Source organism: Corythoichthys intestinalis, chromosome 14 (genome assembly GCF_030265065.1).
Source record: "Corythoichthys intestinalis isolate RoL2023-P3 chromosome 14, ASM3026506v1, whole genome shotgun sequence".
Taxonomy (NCBI): Eukaryota; Metazoa; Chordata; class Actinopteri; order Syngnathiformes; family Syngnathidae; genus Corythoichthys; species Corythoichthys intestinalis.
In genome coordinates, this window is record NC_080408.1 from 15,082,954 (window position 1) to 15,096,086 (window position 13,133).

General features: G+C 38.8%; 1 protein-coding gene across 12 annotated transcripts in view; it reads right to left on the minus strand.

The window, feature by feature from the left end:
- LOC130929923 (receptor-type tyrosine-protein phosphatase F-like) overlaps positions 1–13,133 on the minus strand; it is a 464,805-nt gene that overhangs the window by 356,804 nt on the left and 94,868 nt on the right. For 2 of the 12 annotated variants that reach the window (XM_057857564.1, XM_057857563.1), the window contains exon 1: positions 5,035–6,191. The exons of 8 other annotated variants lie outside the window; for them this stretch is intronic. The gene's annotated coding sequence lies outside the window, so the exon portion shown is untranslated. Of the gene's footprint in view, positions 1–5,034; positions 6,195–13,133 lie in introns of those variants that run through there. 2 more of the 12 variants (XM_057857561.1, XM_057857562.1) reach the window with 2 other exon arrangements.

Sequence of the window (13,133 nt, forward strand, 5' to 3'; positions counted from 1 at the left end):
GCGGCGACCCGTTGCCGACCATTACGGTACGTGACGTCACCATTTTGTTTCGGTAATACTTCACTCTAATCGGCCGAATGATTTCGTCTGTGTTAAATTCTGCTTTTTTTACTCTTCATAAAGCACGGAATTTAGTTTCTTGAACTCATTTGAGTCAACGTTTATTGCAGCTCCGCAACTCTGACCATAATGTAAGCACACAGACTTCCTGTGTCCGTCAACTATAACTGTCCCTCAGGAAACTCAATCCCAAATAACAATAGTTCCTATTACTGTCGTGGTCATAGCGATGAGCTCTCACGGATTTCCGACTTACGTTCTCACTTTCATTTTACCGTATCAATCCATGGAAGAAACATTTATTCATCATGATGAAACGAGCAAGTTATACAGCAGCCTTTAAAAGAAAAGTCACATCTGTTTTGTTTTCGCCTAGATTCTGGTAAGATGGAGAAGTTGTCAAATCGTATTATTACCGTAAATATTGTCAGTTTATGGTAATGTTTTGAACTACCAATATGCTATGCTTGTGCTGTGTTTCACCAGTCAGTAAAATGACATTTCTGTATCTGTACACGAGCTCTGTTTTCTTGTATTCTTCTATTTATTGGTGCTAAAATTAGGGTGCGGGTTATAAACGGGTACAATATTTTTCCCTAGATTTTACAAGTAAATTTGGGTTGCGCATTATACACGGGTGCGCCTTATATTCGGGAAATTACGGTATGTTTTAATTTTACACCCTCATCAGTCTACAGCGCTGTGTTTTCACAGATTAAATAAAGCCTGTATGTAAGACACGTTAGCCACGCATCGACAGTGGTCATAATCAATAGAAACCTAGCCCTCCGAAGGGCTAACGTTACGTGAGCGAGTGACAGTAACGTTATATTTATTAGCGCTGAGAAGTCTACTGCTTAAAGATGGTGGTTGTTTACTAACGCTGCCCAGACGCAGCCAAGTCTGTCATTTCGCATCTAGTCCTAAATGCATGCGATATCTATGAGACGCATGGGACACTACCTGCTACCACACTAGCATGGTGCGGGCGTAGTTTTTAGCAATGTCAATGTAGTTTGTAGCGGCTGTCGGCTGCAGTAAGTTTTTTTTAATTTTTATTGCTTCTTTTATGCACGTGACGTCAGCGCGTTGTCCCGCATTAAAAGTAGTCCAGCAAAACGTGATGCTTAGAGCTGGCAAAATTAAACGATTGCTCGAGGCGAATAAAATTACTCGGATCAGTTTTTAAACTCGAGTTACTCGAGTTGCTCGAGTATTCGTTTCAGCTCTAAACTGATTACACTTGTAAGACACGAGATTGGTGCATAGGTGTCTTGTTTTTGTTGGAATTAAATCCTGCGTCCACTGCGGTCCTATGTGGAATAGTTTGGAGACTACTGGTCTAGGTGTGAAATGGGACTTTAGACAATTTCAAATCCTAGCGTATGCAGGATGACTTAACTTTTTTTTCCAGATTCCAGAAAATATTTATACATGTTTCCTGTATAACGAGACTGTCATAAGACATGCCACAATATCAATATTTTGTTTGGCTTTCTCAGACATCGATCTGTGATTCTAAAGCAACTCTCTCTGGTGTCCCAACTGGGTTAAGAGCGATTAGGGTAAATCCATCATGCGTTAATAGGCCATTAAACATCTACCCAAGTCACCCATGATGAGAAATCAAGTTGAATGAAAAAATCCATTGGCTCCCTTTCATAATTACTTTTTAGTAATCCTATGGGAGAGGAAAACTGAAAGATTGCCTGCGAGACACAGGGTGATTCATTTCAAAGGAAAGCCTTCAAGTCAGAAAAGGTTTTCTTTTTTAGCACAAGATCTAATAAAGATGAGGAGACACTTCCTGGGATGACGTCCTGGTTATCTGTTCTGGTGGTTGCCCATCTTTATTAATGAGTGACTGACGAAGGTATAGTCGTAAAAAGTGTCACTGACCAAGCATATCTGAGATTAAAGGGGGTTGGGGGTTGACCCATGGTGGACAGGAATTGGCTTTGTCTAAATAAATGATGGTGGCTTTTTGTCTTCTTTGTTTAAGCAGCTCAACAGACATTCTAACGGCCATCGTGGAGTTGCAGGGGTCCTTTTGCCTCAAGGTCATAGTTTAACCATGTGTCAACACAAGACACATTTTTTTTGTTTTTGTATACCACCAATCCAGCAAGTGTGTCTTGAGCAATCCTACTAATCATGTGTTCCTAGAGTCTCAAGAATACCAATGACTAAGCTAATATTACAAGGCTTAAAATTTTCAATGTTCACGTGGGGATGTTAAAGCGAATTCTTTGATTGAGAACAATTAAGAGCGAAAGGCATGGAAAAAGCTAACCCTGTCTAAAAGATTCACATGTTTACATATTTGGCTATCAGAGCAGATTGCTTAAAAAAAATACAGGTACCGTATTTTTCGGACAACAAGTCGCACCTGAGTATAAGTCGCACCAGCCATAAAATGCCCAATGAAGAGAAAAAAAACATATAAGTCGCACCGGAGTATAAGTTGCATTTTGGGGGGAAATTTACTTGATAAAATCCAACACATAGAACAGATATGTCATCTTGAAAGGCAATTTAATATAAAAATACAATAGAGAACAACATGCTGAATAAGTGTACAGTCTGCAGTGCATGAACAATGAAATGCGAACATACTGTCCTCACCAGGACGCTACGGCTCGGTCCTGGCTATACAGCGAGCTAAACTCCCAAATGACGATGCTGGACGTCCGTATAATTTGCTGAGTCAATTTTGCCCACGATACCAAACAGGTTCGCATCAACGTAAATAAATGATAATTAGGTGCTATTAGAGCAATGACAAAAACGGTTAGCATGCGTTCGCTAGCATTAGCACATCGTTCAAACAACCACACAACTGGCTCTAAGAGTCCGATCGAGGGTGGAAAATACACAACAACAACAGAAAAGATGATCCACACATGTGTTGCCTCTGTAGAGATATTTTACAAGCATAAACAATGAACGTAGGTTCACAGCCGTGTTTCTCTCTCGCTAACTGGCCCACTCACGCCAAGCTACGTAGCTGTCAGTCTTCTTCTGGCGTGTGAGCGCTCTTCTTCACGTAAACAAGTGCGAGTGCGCCCCCACGTGGGCGTGAAAGCGCCACAAACTAAAAGCATGCATTTCAATGTAAAAAATGTCAATGATACAATTGAACACACATTGCCAAAGGCAGAACGCGAACGTGGCCATAGCTATTAAGTAGGGTTGTTCCGATCATGTTTTTTTGCTCCCGATCCGATCCCGATCGTTTTAGTTTGAGTATCTGCCGATCCCGATATTTCACGATCCAATTGCTTTTTTTTTTTTGCTCCCAATTCAATTCCAATCATTCCCGATAATTTTTCCCGATCATATACATTTTGGCAATGCATTAAGAAAAAAATGAATAAAACTCGGACGAATATATACATTCAACATACAGTACATAAGTACCGTATTTGTTTATTATGACAATAAATCCTCAAGATGGCATTTACATTATTAACATTCTTTCTGTGAGAGGAATCCACGGATAGAAAGACTTGTGACTTATATTGTGACTAAATATTGCCATCTAGTGTATTTGTTGAGCTTTCAGTAAATTATACTGTAGCCATGCCCAAATGCATGATGGGAAGTGGAACCATGACTGTGCGTAGTGCTACCAATTGATATATCTTCTCTGCTTTGGGAAATAATATAAGATGTTAAGAAAAAGATCAACTGCTACCTTGCTTCCCCACATTGCTTCCCATGATATTTCTAATCGTAGGGAGAGGGATTGTAAGGCTTTAGCCAATTAAAAAAAAGCTCCAAAGGTTGCCAAAATTCACTCTACTCATTTTACGCTGCCTTTTAGCTCTATATATAGGTAAAACAGCGCCATTATTGATTGAACGCGACAATGCGTGAGTAGGTCGTGCAGCGCGTGCGTTAATTGCGTTAAATATTTTAACGTGATTAATTTTTAAAAAATTGATTACCGCCGTTAACGTGATAAATTTGATAGCCCTACTTTAAGCCAAAACTAAAGACTCTGGATGAGTGTAAGACATTTTGTCTGTAACGTTAAATACAATTAGAAAACGATTTGATTAAAAAATATATATATATTAAAAAAAGGCATGTCCCATATTTTTTTGCCGATGCCGATACTTTGAAAATGACGTGATAGGGACATCTTTACTATTAAGAGTTATTCAGATTACAATAGCATAAAGAACATGCTAACAAGTTTACAAAACTATCAGTGTCAATCCAAAACACCAAAATAACATGTGAAATGATATCATAATGTGTTAATAGTTTCACACATAAGTCGCTCCTGAGTATAAGTCACACCCCCAGCCAAACTATGAAAAAAACTAAGTGCGAAAAATACGGTATACGTAAAGCTTTGCTTGAAGGTTATGAGGCTCTTGATGTTTTCCCTGCAATTATATGAGATTTGAAGTTTCTTCGTGTCTGTCCCCCTCAGTCTGGAATTCTTGTCGTTGAAATCCTAGCCTCCAGATTGCCCGGGGAGATAAAGGCAACTGGAAAAGCAGGTTGTTTGGCCCCGAGATAGGCCCTAACGTGGCAGAAACGGCAGGGTGCCTCACCTTAGCAGCGGTAGCTAGGGGACATTCTATGGCTCCCATCTATTCAAAGTCCTCCTGAATAAGTTCAGGGAGGGCTTGCGGCAGACGGGGCAATTTGCCAGAGAGCCAGCCAATAGAGCAAAGCCAAGATGAGGTTAAACTATTGTTTTGGCTTAACAAGCTAGAGTGAGCAAGGACAAAAGAGTAGCGCACAAAAAGACTGAGTAGGAAAATACCTGACCGCTCAAGTGTGACACATCAACTTATTTTGTTACTTTTATTTCAGGGATTAAAACAAGCAACTTCTTTCCCGAATGCCCCAGTAAATCACTCAGCCATACTGTACTTCCCTAAAATGCACCTGCACTAGAAGATCTTTCAGAAAGTTTCCACTTGGACAAAAACTCATTAATAATGTTCGACTTACCCATTCATGTTGATTATGAGTCAATCTTTTTTATTCCTTTTCACTTTTAGGCGCTTATTCCAGAAGGAAATATGCTCTAATCCCAGGAAAGGCAATCCAATGGTATCCGAGAAATGATTATCCCTCAAATTATTCTTCGAGGCACTCTTCTATTATTCCACAAAAGAGGGGAAGCAGAAGAAAGCGGTCTTCTTCCCAGTGTGAAAATTCCAGCAACCGAGCGGTGTCGAGTTTAGGAACGATCCTTCAGTGAGGAGAGCTTGTTCATACACTGAGGGAAAAGGGTGCTCAGCACTGGCAAGGGAGAAGCCAAACCCACTGTGTGATGTCATTGGTGTCCGATTTCAGAGGGGAGGAGGGCCAGGGCCTTACCTTGTTGCGCCATGACCAATGGGAGACAAGTCTGGAGTTCACCTTATTGTAAAATTAACTACTAATATCTGGTATGATGATGACACATAGAGTTGTGTTTTTTTTAAATTCTTTTTTCTTTACTCATAGAAAATTGCCAGCCTCTCTTATCTATTGGCCTGCTTCCAGTGAGAAGGAGCTGATGAAATCTAACCGATACACAGGAATGAGATGATAAAGCACATCATAAAAATACCTCTGGTGCACCATGTCAACACAGTAGACACTCAACAGTATGACCTTGACACATACCCAGGGGAATGTGCCAATCCAAAACATGTTGCAGTAAAACCAATCAAATTTCCCAAGAGTTCAGAGAATATCCATCAACAGTGAAAATGTCAATTTCTACCAGAAAAGGGATTAAAGAATCTCTTAACTTCACGGAAATGCCCGCAAGGCACTGTTGAAAATTGAAATGTTTTACATCTTTGCATACCCCATCTGGTCGTATATATGGTTCAGTTTTTATAGCAATCATAATAAATCTTGACTTCAACTTAGTTTTTAAGGGACACCAAGCAATGACTATTTTATATCCATAGTCTTCATCTCTTGTCGGGCATTGAGACTAGAGCTGCAACGATTAATCGATTAACTCGAGTATTCGATTAGAAAAAAAAGATTCGAATTAAATTTTGTTGCTTTGAGTATTCGTTTAATAAAGTGTTTGCATTTAGTTTTATTGATTTGGGTGGACACACTGCCCTCTAGTCTGCCTCATTTCACATGGCTGAATCCAGCTGCTCCATGTTAAGACCAACATAAGCCAAGTAATGCAATTACTAATTAATGTAATTTAGATTAATGGTATATTCAGCCGTTTTTTTTTTTTTTTTGTGAAAATATGTGTCTGAACCATTTGTTAAGAGCATTGTTTAAAAAAAAAAAAAAAAATAATAATAATAATAATAATAAAAAAAATAAAAAGCGTTAGCGTTTTATACCATTTAAGCTAGCGGACTTTTGCTATGTAAGTTAGCCATTGTTCTTTTGTTGTACATAGATCCTTATACATTTATTTTTTTATACCGTTGAAAGCTCAGCTCAGGTATTTTAATATTAAATGTTCCTTATCCAATTACTAGATTATTCGAACTAACTAATTCATCGATTAATTTACTACTAAAATAATCGATAGCTGCAGCCCTAGTTTCAACAATTTACATCGAAAATAAAGACGATTGACTGAAAATGGATCAATATTAGATTAAATGTCTTGTTTTCCCATGTATATTTATAATTGCTCTCTACCTAAAAAAAAGTTGTTTTATCCGATTACTCGATTAATCGATAGAATTTTTAGTCGAATACTCGATTACTAACATATTCGATAGCTGCAGCCCTAAGTAACAGTTTTCTTTCTTAATTTAATTAATTTACTTATTTTAATAACACAGGTTACTACTTGGTGGACTTGTAATTGTATTAAGCATGTGCCGATAACTGGTTTCAAGGCAAACCGTGGTTTGAAAACGTCACGGTTTCAAAACCGCAAAAATTTTCCGTCATACCATCTTAAAGGGTTAAAGATTTTTCTACTTTTGGGGACCCTATGTCCAGTTTATTTTAAAATTCAGCCCCAAAAGCAAGTTTTTTTTTTTAGCAAATTAACATTTGGCAGGCATGTCTACCACGAGTAGTGTTGGGAGTAACGCCGTTATAAATAACGCCGTTATAAATAACGCCGTTACGTAACGGCGTTATTTTTTTCAGTAACGGGGTAATCTAACTAATTACTTTTTCGGCCGTTACAACGCCGTTACCGTTACTGATGGTCAAAAGCGGTGCGTTACTTACGCTGAATAAATTGAAGAAACTACCAGCCGTGTCGAGTCGACTCTTTCCTCTGTTGATTTGTCATCCAAGACTTGGGGTGCGTTCAGGTTCAAGAATAGCGCGCGTACTTCTGACTCCAAGCTGTTTGTCCCTGCTCATTCAATTAGACAATGCTTTCCAAAGTTTGATAACGTTTCTCTGTTTGCTACACCTGATGCTAGCCTCGTTCCCATCTCCCACTGTCAGCTAGCAATAATTCTGCTTCCATCTTGAGGACGGCAGACGCTTTGAAGGTGACGTGAATTGTCGGGAAACGAGCCTACCTAAATGCAGCCCCTCGAGAGATGCGATGGAAGTGATTGTGATTGGCTGAGGGTTAGAGTCATGTGTCGTTGTAAGCCAATCAGAGCCGATGATTTCATAAGCAAACCGGAACAGCGCGTGCGGCAAACACACACACGCAAAACAGATGCACAGGGTCGGGATGGCAGAGCATTCAGAAGAAAAATTGTCCTTTAAGAGGTGGAGATATAGACACTATTTCAAGTTTGTCGAGATTAAAGGAAAGAACCTGCATGTAATGTGTAATTTATCTCCCGAGGCAAAGCTTTTGTCGACATCTGTGGTAAGCAATTCAAATCTGCTGAAGCACCTAACAAGTTAACTACCTGTCTGTTCTCTATTCCACTGACTCGAATACTGCTCAGAAAATTTCAAATTCTTTGACATACAGCAAGTTGTTTTTAAAGTAACGGAAATAGTTACTTTCCCTGGTAACTAGTTACTTTTACTATAGAGTAATTCAGTTACTAACTCAGTTACTTTTTGGAAGAAGTAGTGAGTAATGTAATTACTTTTTAAAGTAACGTGCCCAACACTGATCATGAGTAGACCCACAAAAAGGTATGACGAAAAGTAACTGTAGCTATTATCAGTGGTCTTTCAATAGACAAACGTGCAATAGAAATTGTGTCCAATTTCTTCGAAATGTGCAAAAAATTTCTGTAAACAGTACTTGACTGCGGGGGCACAACTAATTTGAGTCATCATTTTTGTCAGTTGGCGCATACTATAAAAAATTTGAGGGCTCATCAAAAACTTGACTCAAGGTCAGAGGATGGGAAAAATGTCTTGCGTAAAGAAGAGATTAATAGGTGCCACCTAGAGGAATGTATAAATACAATAACTTAGTTCTTGACGCTCATTAACAGAGGTTGAAAATGTAAAAATATGCAAAATAATACAAATTCAGCAGGGCGTCGGATGTACAAACAAACACACAGAATCCCCAAACACACTTGTACCAACTCCCTGTGGTCAAACTCTGCTAGCCACAGAGCTAATCATCCACAACAGATGTTCAAAAATGTTCAGTGGGATTTATGACAGAGCTCAAAGGAACAGCCAAGTCAGCCTCCGCTCCGGGTGCTCTTTTTTTCCCCCCTCTCGTCTGTCCTACAAGGACGAGGGATTGCACCAAGAGGAGGTTGTCAGCACAACCATTCTCCCCTCCCAAAATTCCCTTGCTCTTTGAGATTTGCCATCCGAGACGACAGCGCCTTAATAGATCACACGGCCTCAGGACCTTGAGGGAAGTTTGCTCATTTATCCCAGTAATACTGCGTGGACTGTAACTTGGCTCATCCGGCAATGCTTCAACCATGTTCTGTCGTCCATGTAATGATTTTTTTTAATCAGTGACACTGCTGACGCTGCGAGCAATGGCCAAGACAAATGCTTCCAGATGATGCCATTCATAATATTGTGCAGTACCGGGGATCAAATATTGCATAAAAAGACTACAATAATAACCATATTCAAAAGTTTTAAGTTTTCTTTGGCATTTTTGTGATACTACCACTGAAATGCACAAAGTAAATTAGGGCTGTCCCAAACGACTAATTTTCTCCCGATTAGTCAGCCGACTATTTTTACGATTAGTCGACTAATCTAATAATTAATTAAAAAAAATTTTTTTTTTACTAATTTAGCGATGAAATTTTTGTTGACGCTTATCAATTCACAAAAACATATTGGAACACGTAAATTATTTGTTTAATTGAATTTAAATTTATTTAATTATTTAAGTACAAATACAGGTATTCTTAGTGTAGAATCTGAATTTTGAAGTATGTGCGATTAACTCCAGAAATCGCTATTTATATGAAGAACATGACATGCTTTTATTTTGAAATGCTTACCGGAAGTATGTTCGCTAAACCGCTACCTTCAGCTTTACACTACGCAAAAAAAGCACTTTTTGTAATTGGATGTAGTGTCAGTAATAGATTTTTTTGGTCATTTTATTCGTTTGCAAATGCTGTTAACCAGCGATTTTTCATGTTTGAAGTGTCACCTTTTAACTGCAAGTTTGCTTTCACGAGACGACTGCCAATGTTTTATAACAGGCTAAAGTAAGTAGCCTTTTTCCCCCATTCACCTCAGTGTAGCAGTGGTAACATTACAGTGTTTAATATAGATGTGTTTTCTTATTTTGTTGTCTGAACTTTAATTCTACAGCATGTTGATAAGAGAAAGGAACTGGAGTCTCATATGCCATCAGCACGCCCGCACCAATGTATGCACGCACGCACGCACGTGCGCAGCGATAAAAGGCAGCCGTGAAAATTACCGGCCTCATTTTTATTTGCCGTGCGATAAATGGACTCATTGCATATCGTGACAGGCTTAGCAACTTCAATAAAACATGTCGTTAGTTAGTTAGATGGACTTACAAACTGGGTGATGGCGCTTTAGGTGTTTATTCACGGCCGACGTGCAGCCAAGCTTGGCATTGAAGAGACAGGACAAAAGAGTGTACCCTCCTTTGTTTCTTTGAAATAAGTCAATGTTTTGGACACTCTGGTACGCTTTTTTGGCTTTGTGCCGCTTTCCCCGCTTGCATACAGAGCGTCCGACATTCTGAACTTTCCACGCATATATTTTTTTAACCCTTCATTAACCGTCGATGGGATGTTTTGCTCGTCGACGGATTTACGTCATCGATGACGTCGAGTATGTCGACTCGTCAGGACAGCTCTAAAGTAAATGACATTCACTGAACACATAAAACAAGATATTAAGAATGGTATTGCAATACTGCAGTCACATAGCAAAGTAAGATGCTCTAGCTCAGCGGTCTCAAACCGACTCCACAAAGGGCCGCAGTGGGTCCTGGTTTTTGTTCCAACAGATCCAGCACAAACAGTTCAACCAATGAGGTTTCTACTAACATAAGCAGCACCTGATTGCAATCAACTGATTACACTTGTAAGAAACCAGATTGGTGAAAAGGTATTTGTCTCGTTTGGTTGGAATGAAATCCAGTACCCCCTGCGGCCCTTTGAGGACCGGTTTGAGACCACTGCTCTAGCTGCTCAAAACAATACTGCTAGGTTGACAAAAATAACTAACATTGGATAACCAATACTTAGCATTATGTCTCAATGTGTATTAAAGACAACCTGTAACTTTCATTAAACTTATTCTTATTTTTTGTGATTAAACATCGACTTACAGGTAGTTGAATGACACCTCTGTCCCGGCCAGTGTTGTCACAGATTACTTAAAAAAGTAATTTAATTACTGATTACACCTCAAAAAAGTAATCTAGTTACTTTACTGATAACTTTATTATCAAAGTAACTAAGTTACTTTAAAAGTAACTTATCAGTTACGTTTAACCATTTTTTCTCCTTTTGCTGCCTCAACATAAAAATGAGAACAGAAAAATGTCATCACATGTAATTGAAATTTTCACATAAGGCTTAATCTGTGAGTTAGCGGGGGTTAAATAAGTCGATGGAGTTGATTTCAACCACCATTGACTCACGCTAGCTTAGCCACTCCGGAGCCCTGAAACTTACAAATAACTGACAAACTGCACAGAATTTGTTCAAATCAACTCCAATGACTAAATAAACCCCCAGTAACTCCAAGATAATGCCTAATGTCAAAAATTCTGGACTTCTCCTTTAAAATAAAGACCTAGCTGTTAAAATATTGTCTATAAAAGCTGTAAAGCAATAAAACAAACAACAAAAATGAATGAAATGAACAAGAATCCTACAACGTATTTCATAATGGGTCTAAAATCATTTTTCAAGCAGATCATGTCACTAGCACCTTAGAGACTATCTTTTGCTTTGTTTAGTCAAAACTACACCTGTGGAGGCAAGATGGATATTTAGATTTTCTGTAAACCTAAGCTTTCAAACACAACCAACAACAACTGAGCTTGAACAGTTTTATATACGTATATGTATATATACAGTATTGGCCAAAAGTCAGGCAACACCTCAAAGGTGGATACTTTGAAGAATGTAGAATTTAAAACCTGTTTTCAGTTATTTCACTTTTTTTGCCATTGCACATGTTCCTTCATAGTTTTGATGTATTCAGAGAGGATTTACAATAGTAGTGAAATTATATAAAACGCAAAAATGATGAGGTGTGTCCAAACTTTTGATTTTTGTTTCAGAGTCAACAATATGCTTTGCCCCCAGTCCCACAAAAGTAAAACTCCGCCTATGGTTACAAACACTAACAATAAAATGTGCATAAAGGTTGGTTACAAACTGTAGAAGTGCTGGCTGTCTTGTTACCTGTAGGTAGCTTTTTTATTTTCTTTCTATGAGAACGTAGGTCTCTTTAGGTGGCTAAATTATGCCTGATCAGAAAAATAACAAATTGCAACTCGCCACCAAGGGGATCCAAAACACGTAACATGCAAGTAACCTGGCATTTTTAACAGATTTAGTGTAGGTTTTCGGCTGTGGGACGTATTAATGGAATTAGAATGTATTGTTATGGGAAAATCCTGCTCGACATACAACCATTTCGACTTACAAACAAGGTCTTGGAACAAATTAACTTCGCATGTAGAGGTACTACTGTATTTTGATTTCCAAAAAGAGGGCACGTATAAACATAATAATATTAATAATCCCTGATTATTCTTATATTCAAAGTTTATATGGATTGATAGGACGCATGCACGCACACATAAAACTTGTGTGTGTGTGCGCGTCAGTTTGCCCCGACTCGGCCATGTAAGCATATAGTAACACTGAAATATTGCTCATTCGGTGCGCTAAAAAAACAGCATTATCAGGTTTTTCCTTTCCTTCATTTTATTTTATTTTTTATGACTGTGGTCAAACCCGCCTCCTGCGTAAAAGCCGAGTTCAAGCTAGGCGCTAACGCTAATGCACAGCTAGCTACATTGCTGCCAACCTGCCTGCCCTCTTGCTCTTTGCTGATGTAATTGCTGCATGAATTCCAATTGTGAGACTTGACAGTTCCTACCGCCGCTAGATTCTGGAAAAATATGACCCAGATCGGATTTAAACCACATTCGAAAGAGACCCAGATCAGATATGAAATGGTCCACTTCCATGCGACTTGTTCCGTTCCGACTGTCAAGTTAATGCTTCAGTCAAGACAGAAAAACACAAAAAAATCGGATTCCTTCATTACGGTCCTTATCTATCCTTACCTATACTTAAATTCATTACCTCATTGCTATTCATCTTTCGCACAGCCACTGGAAACACAAATGTAGTGCAGTTCAACTGCAGGTGACAGGGAGCTCGGGACTTTACGACACTTGAGCAGGCCCTCATTGGAAATGTGGTCTGCCGTTAGGCAAAATTTTTGTCAACTGGCATCGCTAAAATCAACGATTTTGCTTTAACTGACCCCCGACTCCTTGTCAAAAAACTTTGTTTTTGTCTGGATGTTTCCATTTAATGTGACTTTTCTTTCAAGCGGTAACCTATTCGAACTCATTTCTTTATCATCGGTTTGAGTAAAATTTTAAGTGCGGTTAAATGGTTTGCTTGGCTCCCATCAATCGTAGTAACATTGCAGTGTTACCGACAAAGTACAGCATTTTAAAAGAAGTTGAC